This window comes from Anser brachyrhynchus (assembly GCF_964034855.1).
Source record: "Anser brachyrhynchus genome assembly, chromosome: 2".
In the NCBI taxonomy this organism is placed as follows: Eukaryota; Metazoa; Chordata; class Aves; order Anseriformes; family Anatidae; genus Anser; species Anser brachyrhynchus.
The window spans coordinates 7,742,842-7,757,386 of NC_137695.1; the positions used below are offsets into that span (position 1 = coordinate 7,742,842).

General features: G+C 45.1%; 1 protein-coding gene across 10 annotated transcripts in view; it reads right to left on the minus strand.

The window, feature by feature from the left end:
- Positions 1–14,545, minus strand: part of KMT2C (lysine methyltransferase 2C) — a 197,773-nt gene that overhangs the window by 151,815 nt on the left and 31,413 nt on the right. The gene's annotated exons all lie outside the window — the stretch shown is intronic.

Here is a 14,545-nt window from a genome sequence, read left to right on the forward strand (position 1 = left end):
GCAGAGATAACAGAGAACACGACCCAAATCTGGCCAGTAGTTACACGTGCAATAAAATAGACACTAATTCATTCAGAGCATCCTTAGGGGGAAAAAAAAAAAAAAACTATAGAATAATAACAAGGCTAAAGCAACTAAATTGAAACATGTATTATTTTCAGTGAAATAAATATTTTGACACCGAAAATCAAATGTTATGAGAGATGGCTGGATGTTACCACAGTAAAGAAGTCATAACGTGAGGACAGCACGTCGAAACTAAAATACCTGGCAGATCCGTTTCCATTTCAATCAAGGTCTGACAGAAAGCAGACAGGTTTGCATCCCGGATTTCAGCCTTTTTTCCTCTGCCTGCCTCTCCAGCAAGAAACGCGGTGGGCTGTCGCGAAGCCCGAGCATCCAGATTCCCAGCTGTTCGGCAGCCCATTTGAAAGGGAGCCAGGAGCTTGGCACCTCGCCTCCCAAATTTTCAGGCTACTTGGCAAGCTGCCTGGCACGCCGACAGAAAGCCTGGGAGACCCTGGGAGCTTCTGAGTCCAAGTACACAAATTCGGAGCGCTCTGGGGCAGCTCCGTGCTTCCAAAGCCCCCGAGCTCCAAGGCAACCGGTCAGCAGCCAGCCTGCCCTGAATCAGGGTGTCCCCCCCCCGGGGGAAGCGTCCCCCGGCACCAAAACCCCTTTGCTTCCTCTTTCAGGGATTCTGAGAAGTTTGCTTTAAGTTCTGCATTGGGAGATTTTTTCTTTTGAAGCGATTCAATCATTCCAAAAACTGCGTTTCCTTTTTTTTTTTGTACAGCCTGTTAAAACACTGTGACCTAGCAGAAGTATTAGCTCACAACTAGATCTGCTAAACCGGCTACAAAATACACTCCGTGGTGCAATGCCTTTGGATCTCCGGGATCAGAGACAATCGCGTGCACAGAGCTGGGGCTGACGATCATCTTCTGGGCCTACACTTGGTTTTCTCCTGCTAAGCAAGGGGCCCTGCCTGGTACTACCGAACGAGAAATCCTTTTAAACTGCGATGGGAGCCCTTTTGCCTCTGCAAAGGACGAAAAGAATGAAAGTGCAGCTAAAAGCAGAGCCTGAAACAAGCCACGCCTCTGCAAAGGAGCGAGGGGAAAGAGGAAAGTGAGAAGAGACTAAGGACGGGACTTGTATCTTCTTGGCACTGGGAGATTTGATCCAGCAAAGCCGAAAAATGTGTGAGCAAGGTTACCCCTCGGGACACACGGTTACCCTTCTCCTTGCTGCGTTACCCACAGGCAGTGACAGCCCCCCAGAATAAACATTTAGGCTGTATTTCTTGTTTTTCTCTACAACAGCCCAACGCGTCAGCCAGCCCCGTGGGGAGGCAGGAGAGCGCAGGTAGGCCGAGGCCGCTCGCTCAACGCAGGGACGCTGCGAGGCTTTGCCAAACGCACCCAGCTGAGGACGGGGATTATTTCTAAATCCCATCCCCATTATTCCTGCACCAAGCAGCCCTCCGCAACGCGAAGGTACGAGTTTGGACTACGACGGGATTACTTGTAAACCGTCACAAACCTAAATGATAATTCTGCTTTCTTCCCAAGTACCCACTTTGAGTGATCTCCGATATCTCTTTCGGTAAAGGCCCCCAAATAGTGGAAGACGACTGTTTACATTTCTTTAATAATTCACATCTGGGTTTAGACTTGCTATTACAACCGCATTTAACGTACGAAATGCTGAAGTGCCTCACAAAGCTCTTTTGAACGCTTTGTTTAAACAAGAGCAGCGTTCGCTCCCCAAAGTCCCCACCGTATTTTAACAACCTATTTAACACTGAGGAGAAGCAGAGGTTTCAATTAATTAAACATAATTGCTTCTTCTCGGCACAAGATAGAGCCACGTCTGGTCTTTTCCTGCCATTCCCTCCTCTCCCCACCAGTGTTTTACTAAAAGCCCTCATAGCGTCAGGCAAGTCTGAAACAGAGAACTGGAAGAAATGCTGGATTATATCATCAGCTCGTTTTTTGTCAGCTGCGTTCATTTCACAATTACATGAGATTTTACAGCCTAAAAATTCAAGTTTGGTTTAGAGAAAAAAAATTCACGTCCCAAAGCTGGGAAACGCACGCTGTACTGGCAACTCTAGTTTAACGTTTCCACGGAAAACGCGATTTGAAGAGGCTGTATCGTGTGCCTTATTGCTACAATCAACATCTGCAGTAAGAATGGGTTGTTTCATGTCATTTTTATTAATTCTAGAGATTTTAGTAAAGGCTGCGACTGCTTTGCGTAACACTAGATTTTCCTCTGACAGTCCCAGCGAGTTTTTTATTTATTTATTTACTTATTCCACTCTTCTTTAAATCAAGCGGAAAAAGCAAACGGCTGGGACATTCTGCTCTCGGGACTTGACTCTGTAAGTTACCAACAGGACTAAGACCTAAGCCTGTTCTCACTGGAAAGTCTTCTAGAAAGCTTCACCTTTTGGACTGCAAATTAGCCCAAACCTGGTTAGTTAATGAGGATGCAGAGGAGTAACGCGTCCATCACCGTGCATCCTCCGCCAAACCCAGCACCCCTAATGCTGGTCCAGTTCCCAAGCAAAGGCTCATCCCAAACGCCACAGTAAGAGAAACAGAGACAGAACAAATTTGGGCAGCTTTGGGGTTTTCTAGCATATATTCCTCAGTCCCAAACTTCCTTACTAGCAGGGCACAGCACGCCACACCTCTACCCATCACCGCAGGATCCAGAGCTCCCGGGCAGCGGCCGGGCGAGGGCCGAAGCACGGATGAGCCACATCCCACCCCGTTACGGACCGGGAACAAAATGTACAGGCAGAGCCTGACCGATACAGGCGAGGAGCACACAACAATAAATATCAGGCAGTACAATAGGCAGTGGGCTTGGCACACAGGCTGAGCCGCTGCCAAGTTGTCTGCGATTGGCCTTCTCACTTGCCTTTTCCTACAACAGAGTGCAATTTAGAAGGAAAAAACAAAACCACGTCTATTTATGTTTAAATGAACGGATCCACTGTGAGCAATGCAACTTCTTAAAGCGCAGTCAGTGTTTCACGAAACAAAGTCAACAAAAGAAAAAAAATTACTTTTTTTTTTAATGTATATAGGACTCCAGTTGAATTTAATTACTGTCTACAATAATTTTATTCGTATTTATAGAACATTGAGTCATTTATCAAAACCCTCTGTGACCTACTCCAAAATTTGTTATCAATTAGCTTTCTTGGCTAATGCCTTTCATTAATCTCTATCTTTAAATACATCATAGTAAATACAATTCTTGCGAGCAACTAATCACATTTAGCCCACAGGAAAAAAAAGCCCCAGCAAAAAACAAAAAAAAAACCAGCAAAACCTGCTGCAGGGCTCAGCAGATCATTAGCTAGTCCGTTTGCAGCGGGCAGAAACCTCAGTGAGGTTGCTTCCAAGCTTTGTCTTTTCACTTTTCACTTTAACATCTCCAAGCATCGAAGGGGCTTCTGCTGAATTGCACGGAGAGTCATGGATGCACGATGCTAGGATAAAATAGAAAAGTGTATTTTTGTGTTTTTTTGTTTTTTTTTTGTAGTTGATGGTTGTTTTTTGTTTGTTTTTAAAAGCATGACATTTTTTGTAGTATACTTCCCCCCTTCTCCCATGGTGACAGCAGTAACTCTGTAGGCTTACAAGCACAATACAGGTCAAAAGGACACCGTGGCTCTTACTCATTCTTTCCTTACAGTCATCAGTAACAAGGCCGTGGGCCAGCATCTCCTGGAACCACGTGAAATAACCGAAGAAGAGACTCTGCTTAGGTTCTTGTCGCTGCCAGGCTGCCAGTTTCTGACAGCCCAGAAGTTACCGCCAGAAAAAGTTTCTGCAGGTTCTCCCTAAATTGCTACCAACAAAATCAGATGACGACTTGTTCAGAGCATGCCTTGAAACTACCTTACTCCTCCAGTGGATTTTATCTCAGCTTACCAGAAGGTGTTCATACGAACCGTTCCAGAGCTTCGCCCTCTTTCTCGAATGCCCTAAGTTGCTTGGGGAGGAATTAGCTCCCTTCCTACGCTTCGCAAAGCGCTGAGCGCAACGGTGGGGCTGCATACAGAAAACAGGACCAATAACCTTAAAAAGCGGTGTAACATCTGGGATACAGTAACATCCTAAACCAGCACAGATGTCTTGTTAAAGGAACATCTGTCCGCAGCCTTACCCTGGAAGGCGGTAGAGGAACGCTGCATAAAAAGGCTCCACCAGTGATCCAGCCAGCAGGGCTGGCAACAAGCCGGTGTCCACACGACATTTCCTCGCCTGAAAGCTGTCCCCATCCTCTCAAGAATCTTTTCCACCGGTGTGCAGAAGCGCGTGCTCCTGGTATTCCTGAGCAGTAAGTCATCGGCACAGCTGCAGAAGTTCAGCACTGGAGCAGCTCATTTCAGCTACCAGCCCCATGTGAAGGGAATCACAGCAAGCAAGAATCAACTCATGGGAATACCTAAGGAAACTTCTTCCCCTCTCTGAATGCAACTCATCACTGCAGTCTGTACAAAAAGGTGAGAAAACTCAGCATCTCACCCTGTACAAAACGAACAATATGGCTCTGGAAGCAAGGCACTGCCAGCTAGCTCGAATTCATTTCAATAGCTCCAAACGCCAACAGGATCCCTGCCATTACACCGCCTTGGTCTTCAGACTGATCCCAATTCAGAAGCTTCTTAAGAGGATTTTTTCAACTGAGCAATCAGTAACAGGTGAAAATGTTTTCTGCGTTTTCCCTCTGCAACATTTTATTTTGCATATTATAAAAAAAAGAGCTTGGTGTTTGCCTTCTTCCTATTTACTTCTTACATTAGTGGTGTGTATACGAACAGCAAAAAGGCCCTGATGGATGGAAAAGAGGAGCAACAGAAACCTCCTAACTGATGCAAGGCGATAAAGCTGACCTTTCAGAAATAGGAGTGAGAGACTAGAAACAGTTTTTGTTTAACATCTGTGGAAACAGAGTTATTACAATCTCATTACAGAACCTGCTCAACCTTCAACTTAATTATTAAGAGATCTCAAAAATATACTTTATTTCCTGTTAGCCTCCTGGTACAATCAAAGACAAGTATATATCTTAACACTTCTGATTTATATAGCGTAATCATCTTTTCAAAAACTCTCCATCAAAGAAAGGTTGCATTTCAAACCAAAACATTGCAACTTCCCATCTTGCAGCTCCCCTAATCAGTAACGACGGCGCAGCCATCACTCACTCACTGCGCATTACTCATTCACCCGGGCTGCAACGTGCTCAGAGCTGGAACTTTCTTCCCATCTGTATTTTATACAGTTAGCACTAAACACCTGAAATAAAAATAAAGTATTTTAAAAGATATACAGCCTTTGAGATCACAGATGTCTGAGAAAAAGCATAAAAAGAACCTGGACTCCAGTCCGCGAGTGCTGATTCTTATCTGCACTTTTCTAGTACTCTCCTGCGAAAGAGTCACCAAAGATTTCCTACGCTGCTCAGAAATGCAAATAAGAGTTTTTCAAAGATTACTTGTAGTGAATGTTGTAGTTGCATCTTTGCTTTTATTCTAGAGTACGGTCACAGTTTACAGAAGTAAGCTAACACCAGGAAAAGTGACTGATGAATGCAGAGCTCAAAGAAAAAAGATGTCCTGAGACAGGTCTGGAGTAAAATATTACACGTGTAAGAACTTGCATCGAGCAGTTCTAATGTAAAGGCCAGATGAATCAGCACTTTTATCTACAGGTAAGTTTGGTTTCTCTCTGTTTTCAGCTTCAACTGCTCTTGCAGTTAGTTACCTTTGCTACGTGAGCCCCCAGCCCTGCCTTTGAAAGGCTGCTGCGCGACGGCGCCGCTCTGGCCACAGCCACGTCTTCAGCGCCTTCGCTGCTCCTCCCTGCGGGTACAGCTGCTCAGTTTGAGACCGGAACTGTTCTAGCAGATGAAGACCAACCTACCCTAGCTGAAACAGACCCTTATACCGACCAGACCATGACATCTTCTTCCCAACTTGTCACCCCATTTGGGAGCATCTTCAGGGGGCAGGGAGAGAGGCGCAGCTGGGAACGGCTGAACCAGGAAGATTCCTTACCGACAGAAGCTGCAGGCAAATAAAATAATGATCTTTTCACACCAGCCCATAAAGTATTTGTGGAGTCACAGCTCTGCTACAGCCAGTGACAGAAATATTGAAATACTGAGGCTGAGGCTACTACACCGCACTTGTGCTTCTGTGCACCTCTGTGGTATCGGTACGTGAGAATCCCGAGTCTGGTGTCCAAAGCACCAAGGCAGGTTGCCTGACCCGTGGCTTTGGGCTCTTCAGACTTGGAGACATTTGGAATAAACGAGTGAGAAACCACCTGAGAGGCTTTCAGGTCTAATTTTCAAATTGACTGTTCAGACATCTATAAGGTCCGTAAGCTGGAATTACTGTTAGTCGAGTACCTGTCCTAGTATCACAGCAATACACAGCACCACGAACTGCTGCAGACTGATTGTCCAAAACCTACATTCGCGTTGATAGACGCTCTCCCTGGCTGCCTTGCAGTTTTATAGTGTTAGTTCTATGCCATAAAACGCATTATATCCAGAGCCATAATACCCATTATGCCCAGTTCGGGAATAATTATAATGCAAAGAGAACCTGATGCAATTATGACCTTCCGATCCATTATAGATTTGCATTTTTGCACAAAGAGCATCCTTTACAAATCTGTTATCAATGCACTCGGCCATATTCGCTATCAAAATGATTCAAAACAATGTACCACAGTTTCACCATTTGCACTCTATGTTTTAAAACCTTTTCTGGCACCAAATCTGATGAACATTCAGGAGCACCAGCAGCTACAGGCAGAGCTGTGAGAGTCTTTTCTGCCTCTGTGTCCCCACCCGCCTCCAGCCATGGTGATGGCTGCTGGCTGGAGGAACCCTAAGAACACAGTGGGAGGCTCTGCCATGAGCTTCATCGTGACCACTGAATGTTTTCACATGAGTTTGGTGTTGTTTGGAGGGGTTTGTTTGTTTTAGTTTTACTGGCAGAGAAGGAAACGGCAACCATAACAGCTGAGAGACGACTGGCACCGTCAAACCCAGAAATCTTCTAACCTCTGCAGGAGTTTGCTGGTGCCCCATCAGGAGCACTGTGCTTGTCCACACTTCTTCCTTTGTCTAAAGTCAACAAAACTGCATCAAAATATGCTACCGCTTCAAACACTGTCTTTTCTTGACTGGTAGCATAAGTGTAGCACTTGCAGCAGAATACAAGATGTATTTCTCCATGACGACGGCTACGGGAAGTTTTAACTTCGCCAATCTTGTGACAGACACGATGCCAAAAATTCTTACCCGCAGCAGGGCCAAGCTCTTGTCTTTGCTGCGAATGCAGAACCCTCCAGCTACTCCCCGCTACCACTTGCCTGCTGCTCTGTCCTCAGCAGAGGTGCCAACGCAACGCTAAGGACAGCAATCCTCATCGCCGGGGATTTCAGCATCTCGTACGTGAAATTCAACAGCTCTGAGTCATCGTGCAGGAGAAGCAGCTGCCAAGTATCTGGAACTTTGTGCAAGTTCTGGTCTCCTCGAACAGCTTTGTGTAGTTTTAGCAGCATTAATTACGAGTCGTTCTCAAAGATTTCCTTCTGACACTGCCCTAGTCTCACTACAGGAACACCGTGCAGGTACTTTTACGACGCACTTGGCTGCTTACCTTACACCTCCTCACTGCACACGCAGGAAGGGCAGGTGCAGACCGTGCTGGGATACTCAGGAAAACGGATGCAAATACTGACCTCTTACCTATGATTTCCAACTCTGTAGGACAAACTAAACGCCATTCACACAGCACCGTCCTGAGAGATTTCCAGATCCTAATGAAATTGCACCAGTCAACTTCGAACACCCCATGCTTTCCCCTCAAATGAAGTTCAGCATCTTTTGTCTCAAATCGATTTTACTAATGGTTCTTAAACTAAGAGCAAGCACAGGTCTTTCTGCCTGTAGGTTACAACAGGCAACACCATCGGAGCATCGCCCTACTGCTTCGCCCACCGAAGCTTCAGCTGGCGGGATCGCGAGAGGGCTGGCAGTACCCAAAGGGCCCATATCCTGCTCCTACACAAGATGCTGACTTAAAACACGTTACGTAGAGTTTTGCTAATACTAGCCAAATTAATTGATAGCATAAAATATTGTCATTTCCAATCTGAAATGGATTTAGACAAAAAAAATGAAATGAATGTCATAAAACCACAGACTTCATTCATCTGTTAGCCTTACCCTTACCCTTCGTGCTCCCTAAAAAAAATGCACTTTTATTTGAGATAATGTCAACAAGTTATGAAATATTTCTCTTTCGGTAAGACTGTTAAACCTAGGAAAGCCGAAAGGGAAAAAAAACCACCATCACCACCAGCAAAGCCCACAAGATCTGCTCACTAATTAAAAATCCATTAAACCTTATTCAGACGGCTTGGAAAACCTTAGAACATCAAAAATAAACCTAAAAAGAAGATGGGTAATGTAATCAGATGGGTGTCAGGGTAAATTTATAATTCACATGAAATGTTGTAACAAAACTGTTTTCAAACTAGAAGTAAATCCTAAAAGCCAGATCACGGAAGCTATTTTTATCGCAGAGTAAATAAAACTCCAAAAATACTATTGTGAAATATGAACAACAATGCAAGCAGCATAATAAGCATGCTCCAAAGCACTGTCACAACTAATAAAAGTCTTTAAAAAGGTTTAAAAGCTTCTGTATAAACAGACGTATCAGTCTCTAGGGGCACGGATAAGGCAGAAACGCTGCAATCTGCTAACAAAACTGCCTATCGCGTTTTTCAATAAAAATCCCTGAAGAAGATTCATCTGACCTGGAAACACGAATTTGCCTTCTGATCATTACAGACAACAGACTAAGCCCAAATAATTGTAACAGAGAGCTTCTAATCTTCCGTTCAAGGGTCTGTTAAATCATCACCTTATCTGGGGCAGTATTTCGCTGCGCACCGATGTTCTCAGAATTTCACCCCTATATCTGAGACCACTACGAGCCATGTTGAGCTTTCTCTAAAAAAATTAAAAAAAAAAATTCACAATATTCAAAAATAAAATTAAACACCAAAAAGGTTGCTCCCTAAATTTCTTAATGAACAATAAGGGGAAAAAAAGGTAATAAATGGCCGTGTTTTCCAGCACTTGCTGCTGGGTCTACTACCTGATCTTCTCCGCGCTGCCCGGTGTCAGGTGAGACCGGGCTGTGCCACAAGTGCTCGCGGCAGAACGATCCTCGGCTCGCCCTACGCCACCCGATACAGGCCAGAGCTACAAACAAAACTGTATCCGCGTCACAGGATAGGGGCAAGCAACCAGCGAACATTGTTACAGCCACTACTACAATGGAAGTCATCCAAGAGGCCCAACTGATAGCTGCAGGTCAAGTTCCTTTGAGGCCACCAGCCAAGGACACCCAAGTGGGAGGCTTACTCCATTTACTGCGTTACACGCCGCAAGTCCTCAAGCGCTGCCGCTTATCTCCAGTTTTGCAGTTATCCTCAGTTTAAACAGGCAAGGAAACCTGTTTTTATGGTAATACAGTTTCCAAAATTTCGGCTCAGTATGGAGAAAATGCAAAAATGCTCAAGATTCAGAGATGCTGACCTGAAGACAGGGGTAATTTTGAAAGTTTAAGAATTAACACAGATCGAACAGGTAGCCGGCAGGACAAAGCCCGTTTTTTATCAGGATCATTCAACAGGTGTTGAGGATGCAGCAGCAGTGACAGGAGTAGCCAGCAAAGGACGAGAAGGAATCCAGCAGCAACGGCATCTTTGGGCAGCAGGGCAAGCTGTGCTCTTCTAAAATCTTCCGAATTTACAACCTGACTCTCTTGCTTCCTAACTTTTTTCCAGAGCCACCAGAAAAACGGTAACGAAGGTAATCAAAAACGACACTGAAGTTGGTTTATCAGAGGCTTGTTTGTGTATTTAATTTTTTTTCTGAGGATAGGCCTTCTGGAATGACAGCTTCTTAGATATTTATACTTTTATTTCAACTGCCGTTTTACACATATAGCCATATGCTTCTAATTAACATTTACAGCATGAAAACTCGATTCTACCCAATAGACCACACAGCCTCAAAAATTACCATGAACCCTCCAGAAGCATTTCGGGTACCAAAAGCTGGCACAGGGACAGACGAACACCTGCAGCCAGCCGGGGAGGTGACCCCGCCGAGGGAAGCACACTGGGCTCGGGTTCTCTTACAGCACCCCACAGCCGCTCACATTTACCAAAGCACCGCCGTGGCATCCTCGCAGAACAGGGGCTGGATCACAGTGTGGCCAATGCGTGAATTTCAGAAGTAAAACTGTTCTTTTTTGGTACAGTATTACTACTGCATAATCGTGTTTTTTTTTTTTTTTGCACACTGAAATTTTCCTTAAAGTACCTGAAAGCCTACACGATGAGAGAAGAATTGCACTCGCGGTGCTCCGATCCTCACAAGCTTAGAAACCACTCAAATTTTGCAATCAAGTTATTAAAGGCTACATTTTAGAAGCATCTTCAACAATATTTCATAAAGCACCCATGAAAAAGCTGCTAAAGGGCACTATGAGAACAGAAGGCCGATTGCTCAGACCTGCTGAACATGATGCCAGAACCACTGCCCATGTAAGCCTGCTACCTGTAAATCCCGCTCCATGACCACAATTGCTCGAAGTCTGTCTTGCAGAAAGGCACCCACTTTGCCAGACCCTTTGCGGTTTGTTTCCCTGTTAAGGATCCATGCTTATTTCCTATGTGAATTTCTCCCGTTTCAGATTCCAAACAGTGGCTCTTGTCGTACTTTTTGCTGTCGCATCGGGGAACCCTCAAGTATTTGGTATTTTTTCCACTGGAGATACTGCCCAATGTCATCAAGCCAGTTCTTAGCTTTAGGGCTTGGACTCCCCGCCGTCCCATAAACAGACCGAGCACCTTCAACTTTCTCACCACAAGCAATCCTCTCCATGCTTCCCACAGTCTTTGGTCCGTCTCACGGATTTTAACACGTCCACCTTTTCATCACGGCTAGCAGAGGCCCATTAAACACAGCAGCAGCCAACCTCACCTACGCTACCAGCAGAGCTCCGGCACAGAGCTGCCAACACGCCACACGCGGTTCCTTCTCCGAAACGCCCCTTTCCTGGCCATAGCCCCTCCAGGCGCTTCCACCTGCTGACAGCACTTTGGTGGTTTGAAGTACGTTTTGTTTAATTGCAATTAGTCAACCCAAATCGCACTGCTGCTTCTTCCTCTCGCTCACCCGCATCATCCCGTGCACAGCATTCACCAGCAGGAATTAGCGTTTCCAGACCACAGTTCAAACTACTCAAAATACCAGGTCGCGTTGCCAGAGCACCAACCAAAAAACCCAAAGCCGTGACAGAAGAGTTCCCAAGACAGGAGACCATCCTGTCACTTAACTCAGCTACTGTATGCTTTATTCCACTGACTAATTCAACTAAATATTTTAAATCAGAACATAAAAGCTAGGCTCAACACCTTCTACAAAAAATCCACATACATTCTGCTTTTATAGAAAACTGTGTAAAGGATCAGAAAACTCAGTATGTACACCAAAGGGAGCTTCTTAAACTCACAAAGCAGGTAAAAGGATGAAAAAGAAGGTAAGGAATTTAAAAAAAAAATACAAAAAAAACCACCACCTAAGAGTTCATGACTCTGAAGACTGTACTGAATGTATTTTCCAACATAAAGATACAAAGTTAGAAGCCATAAATTCTGCACGATTCTTCATTTTCCATACTTCACCACCAAGGCATAAGCGGTGCCCATCACAGCACCACTAGACTTGCTCAGGCAGAAGCTGAGCCTTTGGATCGCACCGATTTCAGTGGGACCCGCCGGATCTCACCATCGCACAGGAGTGAGCAGCATGTACTTCAATGCACCTTGTAGCAGAATTAAATACTCTACTGAAATGATGAGATCAAAAAAAAACAACAACGAATTTACGAATTTATTGCTTCTTACAACTTTTTCCCTGTAAAATTCAACTCCAAGGTAGTAATTGGCAGGGACAAAATTATGTAGCAATTAGGGCATGACAGCAAAAGCAAACAAGAACTGAAAATGGGCTCGACACTTCTAGTAACAAGCAGGTAATTATCACAGCAGCTTGAAAGGGGCATAATCAACCAAACTGACATCATCCCTCCCACATAATAAAATGTGAAATCCCTTTACGTGCAGCGCAGCTCTTACACGCAGCTGGTAAACGCTGCTAGTCGGGTCCCTGCGCCTGCGGAGCAGCTGGGGTTACAGTTGGGACAGTTCAGCAGTGGGCAGCATCCATTTCTTTATTTAGAATGATGACAACCCATCATGTTTTGATCCACTCTGGAACACCGAGACTATCAGCAGAAAATAGTATTGCATACAAATGTCTTTGCTTCTTCCAGGAACTTTGGAAACAAAAGTCAGAGCGTACCACCGAATTCTGTGCCTTAAGGGGAAAGTTACTGGTACACCACTGCCTGCAAGATAAAATAGGTTTAATGGTTTTAATTTACGAAAGAAAGTGATGAGTTTTAAGTATGTTTGAGTTTTACCTACTAGATTTCCCCACAACTCGCTTTATTTAAGTGTAACTTTAACTCGTCTCAGTTTTATTACCCCAGGGACATTTCCTCTGTCCGCATCAACACCACATCCAGCCCCATCACAAACAGTCACGGTTCACCACAACGCATCTGAGGCAATTAAAAACCAAGCTGTAACGAAATAAATAAATAAATTCATTTGTCTGCTGTCCACTTTTAGCACAGCTTCATCGCCAGATTCCCACCCTCGCCGGCGAAGTGTTTTGCAAACCTGTCAGTCCCGAGCCAGCAGCGGCTGCGCTAGAGGCGGGCACAGCCGCCTCCCTCTCTCCTTTTGCTGTATTTTATGTATTCCCGAGCTATGTTCCTTTCCGCGTGCTGTCTCCGTGTGTTGACAAATGCATTTACCTCGGTGCTGTCTGTCAATATCATTAGCTTGCTGTTTCCGCCTCCTTCCAGCTCATTAGCAGAATCCCGCACTAATCCTGCAGGCTGCCGTTAACTATTTCTGCCCGGCGCCCAGCTCGCAGCCACGCTTCCCTCCTGGTTTCTTGGATACAAGCGATTCCAAACACACCGCAGCAGCGGCTCGATTTGCATTGATTTCTTCAAGTGAGATTTCCACAAAACGTTTGCAGAGCACCCGTACGTATCAGTTTGTAAACCGCGCCGCACGTACCCCGGGTAAAACACACACATTATTAGCATTTGTTCCCTTGGCTTTAGAGGCTAAACAGATGATGTGCAGCACTAACACAACAGAAATTCTTTAGACACCTGTTACCTCGGGCAATCTTGTAGGGGTTTTGTTTGTTTGCTTGTTGGGTTTTGTTTGTTTTTACCGATTAGGCAGAGAATTCTCAAAAAACACCAAAAACTGAGCTCCCAGATCTCAACTTTTTAAAGTTTCTGGCATATTTGTAAGTACTATTGTTCATCTCAAAATGCAAATATGGTGAGTCTGTAGCCTTGCCGTGTGGAAGGTTTGGGTTACTGGGCAGTAAAGCAGCTGTAGGGCTAGGAGAAGCCACGCGACTGCTGACTGCGTGCTGCTGACAGGATGACGTTAATGCTATTCCAAACTTGCCTTTTTTCGTCACATCTGAATCACTTTGCACCTGACAGTACTTATAAAGGTTAAAAGTCTATCAAGAATCCTATTAACTAGGAGAATATGAAAAAAGCGCAAGTTTACTGATTTAAAGCTATACCATGCAAAGGAAGAGGAAACGTTCACTTCTAAGCTGGAAAAAAAAAAAGTCTAAAAAAAAAAAAGACATAGGGAAAAAGAATCCAAACCCCTTTATCATTAAACCAACTGTCACTGAGGAAACCTCTTCTTAGAAGCTTTGCTTCTGTGAACACAATGATTTCACTACAAGGACCTACAAGCACAAGAAACAGCTTTGTACGTAACTCTCCAAAAAGCCAGGACTGGCCCCAAGCAAACCAACACGGGGCTCGGACTTAGGGAACGGCCAAACCTTCACCTGAAGAACCAGCTGAATTGCACATCCCCTTTCCTAAGCGAGGTTATAGCGTCAGAAAGGAGCTCCCAGCCCCACAGGCGTGCTAAGAGTTGGGCTGGCAGAGAACAGATCCGAGCAGCTGCAACAGAAGGTGACTGCCCAAGCGGTGCCGCCAGCACAACACGGCTCTCGAGCCGTGCCCTCAGGTGCCCCCGCACGTACCAAGCTCACCAGAACATTTCCATTCCTAACACCACACGGGTAAGTGAAGTACCAGGGAGCAGGTCGGTGGATGTTATAACTGGAAGAGACGAGGTGGGAAGCCCCCAGTAATGCACACGGTTTTTCTTCTACGCGTGCGGATCCTAGAATAAAGGTAACGTGCTTGGTTGCATGCCCCTGAGGGAAACTTTCTTCATCTGAGCGGCTGGGAACGGTGCCTCGGTGAAGGAAGCGGGGCATTTTG